We start from the raw sequence: 13,985 nt of genomic DNA on the forward strand, positions 1-13,985 counted from the left end.
TCTATTTTAATCTTTAGAACAGAGTCTTTTTGGAGTCACAAGAGAACTTTCCATCAGTCCACCTCCTCTGAATGCCTAAATCGTGTAAGTGAAAGCAGTTCATAGTGTATGTCAGATGTCTGTTTAAACCCAAACTGAGGCCTGTGTATTATTAATTGTACGCATAATACATAGCCTCAGGGGATGTATTAAGAAGGTATAAAGGAATCTGGATTCAGATCATTATTAATGTTAATGTTTGAATCTAATTAAGAGCTGAAGGATTAATCATTACACCCATAGGGCATCTAAATAAGAAACTGTGTCTAGGATTGCTGAGGGAGATCATTGAGGAACATAGCCTACATACTTTACAGCCAGCCTCAGGGCTGATTTATTAAGCACAGATTTTAACTAAATTACACTAGCACTGGATGTTCTCGATAGGCTGGTGAGAAACTGTGCTATATACAATGAGCCTGTTGCACCCCTAGCAATCAGTGATTGACAACTCTAGCAATCAGGGTTGCAATAATGTAAGAGCCACATTTGAAATAAAAAAATAATAATAATAATAATAAAAAAAAAAAAAAAAAATCACAGCCTGCTTTCAGCCTAAATGCTTTAGTGGAATTGCTGACCACTTTATTTAATGACACAGTAAAAATGGAGATATAATTAACAAGTGAATAAAAAAAGTGCACAAAATGGGATGGAACAGAAATGGAAAAAGTTGGGAATCCACTGATCTTTACTTCAAGCAAAATAATGTAATGTGGTGTGGGAGGAGCAAACTTACCGGAAGAATTTGAGAGAAAGAGAGGGAAAATGCACATAAAAGAGAGATGTGAGAAAAAATGTCCTTTTCATGAGTCATTGTCTGTTTTCAGTCCATGTTTCTGTGTTTAGCCCCTTGCTCTGTGGCTTTAGTCCATCAGCCCTGTTTTATTGTCTAATAAAATCTTCTGCACCTACCTCCTTCCTAGTTCTTGGTTCCTTGACATCCTCCCATTCCTACGTGACACAGGGTAGGATGCACAATGGCACAACAGGTAATGTCACTGTCACAACATCCTAGGTTCAGTCTCTGCCAGGTCACTGTGAGGATTTTGGTGTGTTCTCCCTGTGTCTACCTACTAGTTTAATTGCCAGCCATCTCACAGTTCTCATCTGCTGCAGGGGCATCCAAACTTGGTTAACCAGGGTAGGTCCTAGATTTCAGATAGAAACATTTGCTAATTAAAAAGTTGTTTACAACATGTCCATCTACAATGTCCAAGTTATTAGTGAATGTCCATTTATACAGTAATTTTATTCCTTTAATTGTAATTTCCTATTTATTTATTTTTAATTTGCATAATCTATAAGGGTGACAAAGTGGTGCAACAGGTAGTGTTGCAGTCACACAGTTCTAGGGACAGGCTCCGGGTGACTGTGAAGAGTTTGGTGTATTCTCTCTATATCCACTTGGGGAGACAGGGTCTATTCCCACCTTGCGCCCAATGATTGCAGGTAGGCTCTGGACCTACCACGACCCTGAAGGATAAGCGGTTACAGATAATGAAAATGAATGAATAATCTGTAATTTGCTGCATGTATTTGATTTGAGGCATCTGCGCCTCAGCGAGTCTGGCCATTGTCACTGCAGGACTTTTTGCGGGGTAAAAAACAAAACTCATATAATCAGCTTTGTAAGTCTTGAATCTAAAAATCAAAGCGCTCCTTCAAAATTTTTGTCTTATGTTCTTGTCATGAAAGATTCTAATGAATTCATTATAATAATAAATGAGGACACTGCAAAGGGAGAAGAAAGACGGTGTTTACTTTCAGTTTCGTTTTGACTCACATAACGTCAACCCACGCTGTCTCTGGGCAGAAAAATATGAGTCATCAGCAAAAACATATTCCTATTATTGATTTATCGTTTTTCAAGGTTTTTGTAGGTTTCACAAATTTATAGAAAAATTGATTTATTGGTCAGCATGAACACCTCAAGTGATTACATATTTGAGTAGCAAAGGTTCTTTAGAAAATAAAACAACATATTGAATATGGCTATGTCACATAATTACTGTTTAAATGCAACTGAAAGAGGCACTGACAAAAAACGGAATAGCAAAATAGCTATGTAGATAGGGTTCTTAGGGACCCATATCCCGCAATTTGCGGGGTGAAAAACACACCTTATATAATCAGCTTTGTAAGTCTTGAATGTCTGAATGCGTCTGTGAGCTCCGTATACTGTTAGAAAGCGCAGATCCTACCGTTTCTAAAAATAGCGCTCTCATCGCGGTGCTGTGAAGCCTCTGGGAGTAATCCAGTTTGAAAAACCACCTAAAAATCAAGGCGCTCCTTTAAATTTTTTGTCTTATGTCCTTGTCATGAAAGACTTTAATGATATTCGCTATAATCAGAAATAAAGACGCTGCAAAGGGACAAGAAAGACGGTGTTTACTTTCAGTTTCGTTTTGACTCACATAACGTCAACCCACGCTGTATCTGGGCAGAAAAATATGAGTCATCAGCAAAAACTTATTCCTATTATTGATTTATAGTTTTTCAAGTTTTTTGTAGGTTTCACATCAAATAATACTGCATTAGATCAATAAATATAAACTAAAAAGCTTAAATAATTCTTTATTGTGTGTATTCTAAATAAACAAGTATTATTTCATCATTTTTAAAAAATATTATAATAATAATAATAATAATTGTAAATATTATCAGCAGCTGAGACTGCTGATAAGGCCTGCTGTGACTGTCAGAACTATATCAGTCATACATCCCAGACCTTAGAATATCAAGAAAAATATGTCCGTCTGATGCTACAATTTTATTTTGTCACAGTAATATGACACGTAATAAATTAGCATCAAAAATGCTTATGTTTTCAACTAACAGACACTAACAATCTGTGTGAAGATATCCGATGTGGGAATATGATTTCAAGGTCATACATTGAGAAATATGAAAAAAAAAAGCAGGCTCTAGGTAAAATTTTGGTCAAAACATGACTAATTTATCGAAAAATTGATTTATCGGTCAGCATGAAAACCTCAAGTGATTACATATTTCAGTAGCAAAGGTTCTTTAGAAAATAAAACAACATATTGAATATGGCTATGTCACATAATTACTGTTTAAATGCAACTGAAAGAGGCACTGACAAAAAAACGGAATAGCAAAATAGCTATATAAATAGGGTCCAGCTTCACTCAGTCGCCAGTCATTGTCAAGTATTGCGTGATTTATTTCCGAATACAAAGCGTTCTCTACTTACCTGTCTGTCTTGAATTCCAGTTACCTACCTTATGATCGTCTTTCGGTTTTTGTCCTTGTCTTGCCCCTTTGGATTTGTTTGCTCTCCGGTTCATGAACTCTGCCTGGCTTTTCGACTACTCTTTTGGATTATCTCTGATGTCCTTTTTGTTTCCGCTATTCGACCCTTCTGCCTGGCTTTTCAATTACTCTGTTGGATTATCTCTGAGGTACTGTTTGTTTCTGGTATTTGACCCCTGCTTGTTTTTGTTAACCCCTTGTGGATTGTTGTCAATAAACTCTTTATACTGTTAACCGCAAGTGTCTGCCTTATGTCCAGTCATGACAAGTCTCAGATATATTTTTGCTAAGCATATTTTTTAGACATATTTTATTTTCCTCTTTATTTAATTATCTAAACTCTAAATTCTGTCCATAAATTTTATCAGTCACTATTTTATATATGCTTTTATTTGAATAATTTCTCCAATCAATGTTCAAATCATTGTATTTATGTATAAAATCTGAAAAGATTAATTTATAATATGGAATACATCCTCTCCTGTTTACATAGCCTGACATATTCACTCTTTGGCTTATTTTTTTCTGCTCACCCTCGCTGCAAAAGTTGCATGAGTGTGTTAACTGAATGCCTAGTAACAGAAAGTACAAGACTTGTACTTCAGAAACCTTATAGAAGCTTAAATGTTTAGGCAGCCTGAAAATAAACACAATTAAACATATTTAATGGCCTAAGTCAGATGCAGTCAGATTGATTGGCTAGATTGCACAGTAAGGCATGACAGATTGATCACATTCATTAGATTCATATTTCCGTGTACTAATGATAGTTTTAAGAGGCTTGAAAATGTCAAGCAAAGGTGCCCTGTACTCTCAAAGGAGGCTGGAAATTTAATTGAAGAAGCATTAAGAAACACCCCTGCTGCTCCGTTATCTTCCACTCCATCAGGTTCCACACCAGCACCGGACAGACAGCCTGTATTTTGTGCTAGCTAGGTAGGAATAGATCCTAGCATTAGCCAAAACCAAGCTATCACTCAAATATTTTGGCCTCTTAAAACTGTCATTAGTAGATGGAAATATGAATCTAATGTATGTGATCAATCTGTCTAGCCAATTATTCTGACTGGATTGGCCTTAGGCCTGCTCATTGACGGATGATAGGTGATGTTGACAGATTTAATTATTTATGGTCCAAGGCTGCAAGCTACGTGAAATAAATATATAAAATCAACTGTGTATCTATGAATCTGCAATGTATATTTGTTTGTCTTTAGAACATTAAAGATGGCACAAATATTGTAAATGCACTTTATGACAGTGTTTCACTTTATTTATAAGGTCCAAATTCACATCTACATATGCTTATTTGAGAGAACCTCTAGTGACCATTAGTAAGCATCATTATTTCTCTGTTAATTCTACTGAAATGTCTATATGCATTCTGAAGAATCTACAGGTAATTCTATTGAAATACCAATGTGTACAGTACTGACAGTCTAACGGTAGTTTGTAGCACATCTACAGAGATAACACTGACAGCTCGGAAATTATTAACATACAAGTATTCAACTGAAATACAGTTTGTTGATGGTTTGTAGCACATATACAGAAATAACACTCATCGTGTGATGATAGTCAATTGATGATAACTAGATGACTAAACTTTGTTTTTTACATTTTACTGAGTGTCAATGGAATGCCTACAAATATGTCTCTGTAGCCTATAATAAAGAGAAAAAATGAGCGCTTAAATATATGAAACTGCCAATCTGCTGATGTATTTATTAATGATCAATTAACTCTCTTCATATACTGTCTTAATGCTATTCAACAGATGCACTGTTAACAGGTTACTGAAAATGGCTGACTTCAAAATGGCCACCATGGTCACCACCCATCTTGAAAAGTTTCCCCCCTCCCATATCTCAAACTTCATTAAATATTTCTTGTTTGGCTTGCCATAATAATAATAATTAGATTAAACTTTATTGTCATTGTGCAGAGTACAAGTACAGGGCCAATGAAATGTATCTAACCAGAAGTGCAATATTAATAACATTATTTACATAATTTACATAACGTGCAGTTGTGATTATTTACATAAAGTGCAGTTGTGAAATGACATTGTGATTGTGGATTGTGATTAAAGTGCAGTTGTGATATGACATTGTGATTATGGAAGTTAAAGTAACCATATATACATATTGAAGTATAAAACATGTATACAAAGTAACAATTTGTAGGTGATGCATTAGGTACTGAAGGATAAATTAAATACAACTTTACAGAAGGTGTCATGAAATGATTGTGCAATGTTTGTTTAAAGTGCCTGAATAGGGTTCATCCGGATAACAGCCTCAGGAAAGTTACGAAGCCTGTTAGTGCGGGAACGGAGGCTCCTGTAACGTCTGCCAGATGGTAAAAGGCTGAAAAGTCCATGATTTTGGTGGGTGGCGTCCTTGACGATGTTTCTTGCCCTGCCCAGGCAGCGTTTATGGTAGATGTCCTCGATAGTAGGTAGTAGGTCTGCAGCACAGCAACTGTCGTACCATACAGAGATGCAGTTGGTAAGTATGCTCTCGATGGTACAGCGGTAAAAGTTCACTAGTATCCTGGGAGACAAGTGAGCTTTCTTCAGACTCCGAAGAAAATAGAGGCGCTGCTGCACCTTTTTGATGAGGACGGAAGAGTTCAAGGACCAGGAGAGATCACTGGAAATGTGGAGACCAAGGAACTTGAAACTGGGCACCTGATCCACTGCAGTTCCGTTGATGTAAATGGGGGCGTGAGCTTGGTTCCTAGTCCGTCTGAAGTCCACGATGATCTCCTTTGTTTTGAGTGTGTTTAGTACCAGGTTATTGTTATGGCACCACAAGGACAGATGCTGTACTTCATCCTGGTAGGCTGTGTCATTATTATCTGTAATCAAGCCTATCACCGTGGTTTCATTTGCAAATTTGACTATGGTGTTTGAACCATAGGCAGGTACACAGTCATGGGTGAAGAGAGAGTACAGAATCGGGCTCAGAACACAACCTTGTGGAACGCCAGTGTTCAAGGTGATGTTTGATGAATGAAGGTTGCCTAATCTAACAGATTAGGGTCTGTTAGACAGGAAGTCTAAAATCCAGCGGCAGAGTGATGCGCTGATACCCGGTTGGTTGAGTTTGGATATCAGCATAGACAGAATCACTGTGTTGAATGTAGAACTAAAATCGATGAACAGCATTCTCACATATGAGTTCTGACAGTCCAGGTGGGTTAGTGCAGTGTATAGTGCTGTTGAGATCGCGTCCTCAGTGGATCTGTTGCTACGATAGGCAAACTGGTGTGGGTCCAGCGTAGCAGGCAGGCAGGATTTCAAGTGGGAAAGAACTAGTCTTTCAAAGCACTTGGAAATTATTGGGGTGAGTGCAACAGGTCGAAAGTCATTTAACTCTGAAGCAGTAGAATGCTTAGGCACAGGCACAATGGTGGCAGACTTAAAGATGGATGGTACAGCTGCCTGGGCAAGCGAAACATTAAAAATGTGAGTGAAGACACCCGCAAGTACCCGCAGCATCTCTGGCTTTGAGCAGAGTGCGAACCTCTCTGTTCATCCAGGGCTTCTGATTAGGGAATGTTATTATTGTCTTTTGTGATGTCACTCTGTCCACACAATTGTTGATGTGTTTCAGGACAGAGTTAGTGTAGGTGTCCAAGTGGATGTGTGAGCCTGTGGTGGCTCGGGCAGCATACTCACTCCAGTCAGTGTGCTGGAACTGTTGCTGAAGGAAGGAGTCAGCCCCGTCTATCCCGATCTTTACAGTTCTGGTTGAAGGCTTAATCCTCTGCATGACTGGAGTGTATTTGGGAAGCAGGAACAAAGAAAGATGATCGGAAAGTCCAAGATGGGGGAGGGGTGTTGTTCTGTATGCATCTGCCACGTTTGTATAAACTTTGTCCAAAGTTTTTTGTCCCCTTGTGGTGCAGGAGACATTCTGAAAAAAATTTGGTAGTCCAGATTTTAAATCAGAGTAGTTGAAATCTCCTGATACAATAAAAGCTCCGTCCGGGTGTGTATTTTGCAATTTGGTGATATAAGCACACAGATACACCATAGCCGAGTTAGCGTCAGGAGGCACGTAGACTACGGCTGAAACAATACAGCTGAACTCACTGGGCAGGTAGAAGGGTCTGCATTTAATGATCAGGAACTCCAGGTCTGCAGAGCAGTGGGTTTCCGCACTGTGGGAGTAGTGGGAGTCCATGCACCACGCTTTGTTTACGTAGATACAGTTTCCTCCGCCGCGGGTCTTGCCCGTACTCACGCTTGACCGGTCAGCTCTGAACAGCGTTCGTCCCTCCATTTCCACCACGCTGTCCGCCACATCGTCCCTTAGCCACGTTTCCGTGAAAAACATTAAATTACCATCCGTGAGCCAGCACTGTGTGAGGGTCCAGATTTTTAATTCATCCAGCTTCCCCGGCAGCAAGCGAACATTCGCGAGAAAAACGCTAGGTAATGCCGGCCGGTGTGGGTTTAGCCTTAGCTTAGCACGTAAGCCACCGCGCTTACCTCGTCTTTGTTTACTCTGGCGTCTCTGGCGTTGCCGGCGTCGGGTCCTGACTCGCTTGGTCCTGGTGTTCGTATCATCTCTGGTGGAAGCTGGTTGAAGTCGAACTGATGCGCGAATCCGGTGTTTGTGCAGTGAATGTTAATTTCCAAAAGTGTCTGTCTGTCGTAGCTGTAGTTCACAAGAGATATTTGAGCAATATTACTAAAACTGGTAAGACGCTGAGCCTCGCGATGTGATCGCGATGCCATCTTGGTCTTACTAATTAATAATAATAATAATAATAATAATAATAATAATAATGATAATCTAAAAATGTACAATTCCAATGTATATATTAGTTCCACAAGAATAAAATATACTACATCAACAAAACTAAGTAAACTTAAACACAAAAGCTTCTTGATTCAGCCTATTGTCACGGATCACGGGGCGGACTGATGGAGGCGGACGCACTTGCTAAAACATGATGAGTTTAATATAACAAAAGATATAACAAAACCAAGACAAGCTACAAAGGAAACAACAAGACTAGGATATGAAACTACTAGGGACAGGAGATACACAGAACAACAAAACTACAAAACAAACATGACCTGACTAGAAAACAGAAGATAAACAACACGACGTGACTTGGGACAAAACAAAGGTGAAACAACGACAAAGGAAATGAAACGTCGACGAGGGAAGCTTCGGAGACAGACAGATAACATGACCGACTTGACATAGGACAACGGAGAAATGTTCGACAAACAGGACATGAGACAAGGGGGCTTAAATACTAGACACAGACAAGATGCACCTGGACAGATAACGAGGGGGCAGGTTAACAAATGACACAGACGAGGAGGCGGGACAAGGGCAGAGACAAGGAACAGACAAAGCCATGTGCAGATAAAGCACATGGTGGGGACAACAGACCTGAAAGGACGAGGGCGTGACACCTATTATATTAAATTGGATATGAGGCACACATTTGAATCAGTGTAAAAATGTATAGATTTGGTATGTATAAAAAAGTATAAAGTCATTTATTTTTTAATCAGGCATATTTACCATAGTGTTTCATCATATTTCTACTTAAGCCCTGAAGGGCGCTATTAAAGTTTAAAATAAGTTCCTGAGACAAAGTTCCACATTATGTTTTTTTCTGCCTATTATACACACTAAAAACAGTTGGAAAAAAGTTCCCCATATTCTACTGTGAGCCTGTGATATTCCTTACAGAAACCAATAAGTAACACATCACAGAACTGAGAAAATGTAAACCTTTAAGTGTAGTATCTTTTATCTTTATTAAGACCTGTGTGGTTTGAGTCATGTTTAAAACATGCTGAAGTTAAGGGAAAAGTCCTGTTAAACTTTAGTGTTGTAAAAATATAAAAAATATATAATAACATCAGGCAGTTCAGGATTGAGTATGATCATGGACAGCTTTTTTACATGAGAAAACTGATTGTTACAGGAACTGATTACATTGTTGTGTTATTTTAATGTTACACATGCTCTGTTTTATTAACCAGAAGGAATATATACTTCATAACCAGACAATTATGAAAAACCATTTACATTCCTGTTTGAAAGTCCGACCAATATGGTGCTCTATGTAATGGAGGTGTTGAGGTGTTCTGTTTTACAGAAAAGCTGTGGTGAACTCAATAGAAAGGCATTAACAGGTGTGGTCATTTTATTAGTAAGGATTATAGGGAGAGATGAGATTATTTTGTTTTGTAAAAGATCAGGATGGTAAAAGCATGTGGGTGACAGTATCCAAATAGTCATAAGATATTAAAATAAATGATCTCAACAACTTTCAATATATTTAAGTGTCAATAAAACACCCACTTTCACTTTAAACCCTCATATTTTGAGTTTAAGCCATAGTGATGTTAACACCTGAAGGGCGCAAGTGTCCCATTCTGCTCTTCATGCTCTGACCCCATGAACACTTGAACTTTTGCACCCTTTTTGTTCACAGTTCAACAACATTATCAAAGTGTACACTTCCAGGAAGACCTTACTGTTTAGGGCAAGAATAGGGACAGGGGGTGTCCCTATGAATTCACACGGTTGTAGCATGTTTAGAAAGAGACCTGTCATTGTCTGCTGACCATACATTCTCCACGACTGCTTACTTGATGGCATAAAATTTATTTTTAAAATCCAATTATATGCCTCTAATTCAATGATACTGTCACTCATATGCAAGTCACACATATGCAGTAGAAACTAAAGTACCTCATATCCTGCGACATATTGTCTTTCTCCTGATAACAGTCTAGGTGGTTATTTTATATCCGTTTCCCCCCAACAACAAACTGAAACATGTTCTCATCTGACAACAGCACAAATTTCCTGTGTTTTCTTCACCACCAGAGATCAAGTATGTCAATGTGTGTCAAAGAAAGCTTTGGACATTTTTTCTTTGTAACTTTGTCAGTTAGTTAACAGTTCAAAAGTATGAATTGTTGATTCTTGTTTTTTTTGGCATTTTACAAAATACCTCTTAATAATACAACTTAATAATACAAAATACCTCTTAATAATACAACTTAATGCTATGGTAGTTTGTTGAGAGATTAATTTTATCAAAACATTTCAAGTATAACTAACATTATTTAACTTTATGGTATATTTAACTATAGGTATGAAATAGGGAAATTTAAGCTAACGAGAAAAAAGAAGGCAGACCACCATTAGCCATTGTCACAGAAGTGTTTCTGGCATTTCAAAAACAGGAAAGCCCAAAACACATACCCTTGTCATTGGAAGGTCTGGAGAAGCTCAATCATATCAATGTCTTTGTTTATGTGTGGTTTTTATTATGTTATTGTGTTGTACAGAAAGTATGGCAGACAGGATGCAGAAATTAAAAAAAAGGAGCACAATTTTTTTTTCATAAACTGGCATCAGTGTATTTCTTGTTCATTTTAAATAAAAATAAAAACTAGATTATCTACCACCAAAGAACAAAGAAGGCCAAGAACTTTTTGTTGATTTTAAGAATTACAATTACGTATTTATTCAATGTAACCGGTTAGAGTAATAAACACACTAATGCCACAAAATGTCTCCCCATGTCACGCCTTCGTCTCGTCATGTCTGTTTTCCCCGGTCATGTGCTCTTTTAGCACATGGCTATGTTTGTTATTATTCTAGTCCCGCCTTTGTCCCGCCTCCTCGTCTGTCATTTGTTAACCTTTCCCCTCGTTATCTGTCCAGGTGTGTCTCGTTTATGTCTAGTATTTAAGCCCTCTTGTCTCACATCCTCTTGTCGAACATTTCTCCTTTGTCCTATGTCTAGTTGGTCGTGTTATATAGTCTGTCCGTCTGTCTCCACAGTTTCTCCATGATTGTTTTCCTAGTCCTTGTTTCATGTCGTAGTTTCTTTTCCTTTGTCGTTATTTTGTTAACTCTTTAGTCTGTCAGTCCCGTCTGCCTTGTTTAGCTCCCCGTGTTTAATTTAGCCTGCTTGGCTCCCTGTTTGTTTTCGTTCTGTTTAAGTCTCTTTGTTTTGTTATATTTCTATATTAAAAATCCTGTGTTTTAGCAAGTGCGTCCGCTTCTGTCAGTCCGCCCCGTGATCCGTGACACCCTACCAATTCCCTTAACAATATTTCAGGCAATGCAGTCCTCTCTCTGCAAAATATAATACCTGTTGTGCTGAGCTTGTGAATGAACAGCGGAGTAACACAGAGCCAAACACAGCCCCAGAAACACACAGAATCAGAGCGTGTTCCTGTTTTATTTCCTATAATTTTTTTATATGAAACTTTGTAAATGACGCCGTCCTGCTACATGGTTTGCACTGAAGAACCTACTCTACTTGGGTTCTAGCTGGGAACACATTTTTCTGGTTCAGGAACCAATTTATGTCGGTGGAAACGCGCTGAAGGGCTCCCATTAGTTCCCATTAATGGAAAAGCTCTATGTAAACTATGTGGCTGAACTAATAACAGACAACGTAGTGGCGACACCTTGTGAAATATGGCTGAACTAATAGCAGAAGGTGAAATAACTTCCCCAAATGCGCATGCATGTTGCAACATTAGAAATCAGTCATTCAGTAAGCGAAAATGCCTTTTTTATGCCTGCCCAGTAGTCGGTCGGGCAATAACACAGAACTGGTGAATCATGCTGAGAAGTTTGAAACAATATGCTGTCTCTGTGAGGAAATGCATAGTTTCAATTGTAGACAGCATTTTCATTTAAATCTTAGTTGGAATAATTATAAAAATCACAATGAGACATTTTCCCCACATTGTTCAGCTCCATAGGGTAGTAAGTATAACTCTGCATGACAGATGGTGGACAGAGATAAAATGCAGGGGTCTGTTTACTCTTAGGTGTTTACTACATGTAGCTGTGGAGGTCTAAATGTCACATGGGTGGGTGTAACGGTGGTCAACGTGCAAGAAACAGGAACAGAGATAATTGCAGGAAACTTTAATGAAAACAAGGGAACTAGACAAAGGTGCTAAACACTAGGGCTAGGACTCTAAACAAGAACTAAACAGAACAAAGGGGCTAAAACAAGAGGGCTGAAGGCTAAACAAGGCTACACACTAAACAGAAGCAAAACACCAAACAGAGGCTAAACACTCAAAGCAGGAATCAAAAACAAGGACAGAAGTACAGACAACAAACATACTACAATCTCAATACACAAACTTCTACAATGACCCACAGACATGGACTATAAGACAACCACTCAAACAAGAAACACCTGGGAACTCATAATGAGGGGGGGAGGACCACAAAGAAGACACAATGAGAGGATGGAGCAAAGGTGGAGACAAAGAAAAAACAGAAACAAGACAAAACAAAGAGCCATGTGCTAATACATCCTTGACAAACACAAGAAACAATGAGACACAGACAGCAGGAAAACACTAGACAGGGCTATACATGACAGAAGCCCCCTCAGGGACCTAGACCCCCCAGGAGCTGGCAAAGGAGAGGAGCCTGAAAAACAAGACAGATGAAACAGAAAAGAAGCTCAGACAAGGGACTGAAAGGGTGACTGGACTAGGCAGGGGAACAGGAATCAGAACATTTACAGGGACAGACACGAACATGGTGACAGGGACAGACACCGGCACAGGGACAAGGGCAGACACAGGCACAGGGACATGAATGGAAACAGGGACCAATACTGGAACAGACGCAGGGACAAAAGCAAACATAGGTGCATGCCCTGGACTGTCATAAGTCTGTGGTAAAGTCTGAGAAGCCAGCCTGGGCATAGTTCTAGGAGTCAGCCACGAAGTCCTTGAGGCTGATTTAGGGCCATGAACAGAAGCAGTCGGGGCCACAGTCACGGGAACAGAAGCGGCAGAAACCACGGTCACGGGAGTGGCGGGTTTCACCGCCTTCATGGGAACAGGAGCGAACTTGGTCGCTGCCAACTCGAGAACAAGAGTGGCCTGGATTGCCGCCAACTCAGGAACAAGAGTGGCCTGGATTGCCACTAAACAAAGCAGGAATCAGAAACAAGAACAGAAGTACAGACCACAAACATACCACAATCTCAATACACAGAAATGTCTACAATGACCCACAAACAGGAAACATAGACATAAGGCAACCATTCAAACAAGAAACACCTGGGAACTCATAACGAGAGGGGGAGGACCACAAAGGACATTTACATTTATGCAATTGGCAGATACTTTTATCCAAAGCGACTTACAAAAGAGGATCTAACATTCAAACTACAGCACAATTTATACAAATTACCTTACAAAGGAGACACAACAAGAGGGTGGAGCAAAGGCGGAGATAAAGAAGAAACAGGAACAAAACAAAACAAAGAGCCATGTGCTAATGCATACTTGACAAACACAAGAAAAAATGAGACACAGACAGCAGGAAAACACTAGACAGCGATATACCTGACACTAAACACATGTTTTATGTTTTCATAGTGACTTTGGATCTGGGTGGTGACCTAGGTTGAAGCTTCTACACTCTGGATGCATGCAGTTAAATAATGCAAGACCAAAAATAATGACCTTCTTTGCAGAGTGGAGCAATATGACCTTGGAGTCAATTGTCAAATCCAAGTCAATCATGAAAAACCTGAAATCTTAACTCTTAGGAGTCATGTTTATTTCGGGTGATGATAAAAGAATGTGTGAAATTAATGGCAATGATTTCCAAAACAAG

General features: G+C 39.1%; 1 long non-coding RNA gene across 7 annotated transcripts in view; it reads left to right on the forward strand.

Annotated features, from left to right (window-relative positions):
• The window catches only part of LOC136710959 (uncharacterized), a 42,887-nt gene extending 41,729 nt beyond the window's left edge, over nucleotides 1–1,158 (forward strand). For all 7 annotated transcript variants that reach the window (XR_010804684.1, XR_010804686.1, XR_010804685.1 and 4 more), the window contains 2 exons: nucleotides 18–84; nucleotides 966–1,158. This is a non-coding gene — a long non-coding RNA (uncharacterized lncRNA). The remainder of the gene's footprint in view (nucleotides 1–17; nucleotides 85–965) is intronic.
• The last annotated feature ends 12,827 nt before the right edge of the window (nucleotides 1,159–13,985 follow it).

Source organism: Hoplias malabaricus, chromosome 1 (genome assembly GCF_029633855.1).
Source record: "Hoplias malabaricus isolate fHopMal1 chromosome 1, fHopMal1.hap1, whole genome shotgun sequence".
NCBI lineage: Eukaryota > Metazoa > Chordata > Actinopteri > Characiformes > Erythrinidae > Hoplias > Hoplias malabaricus.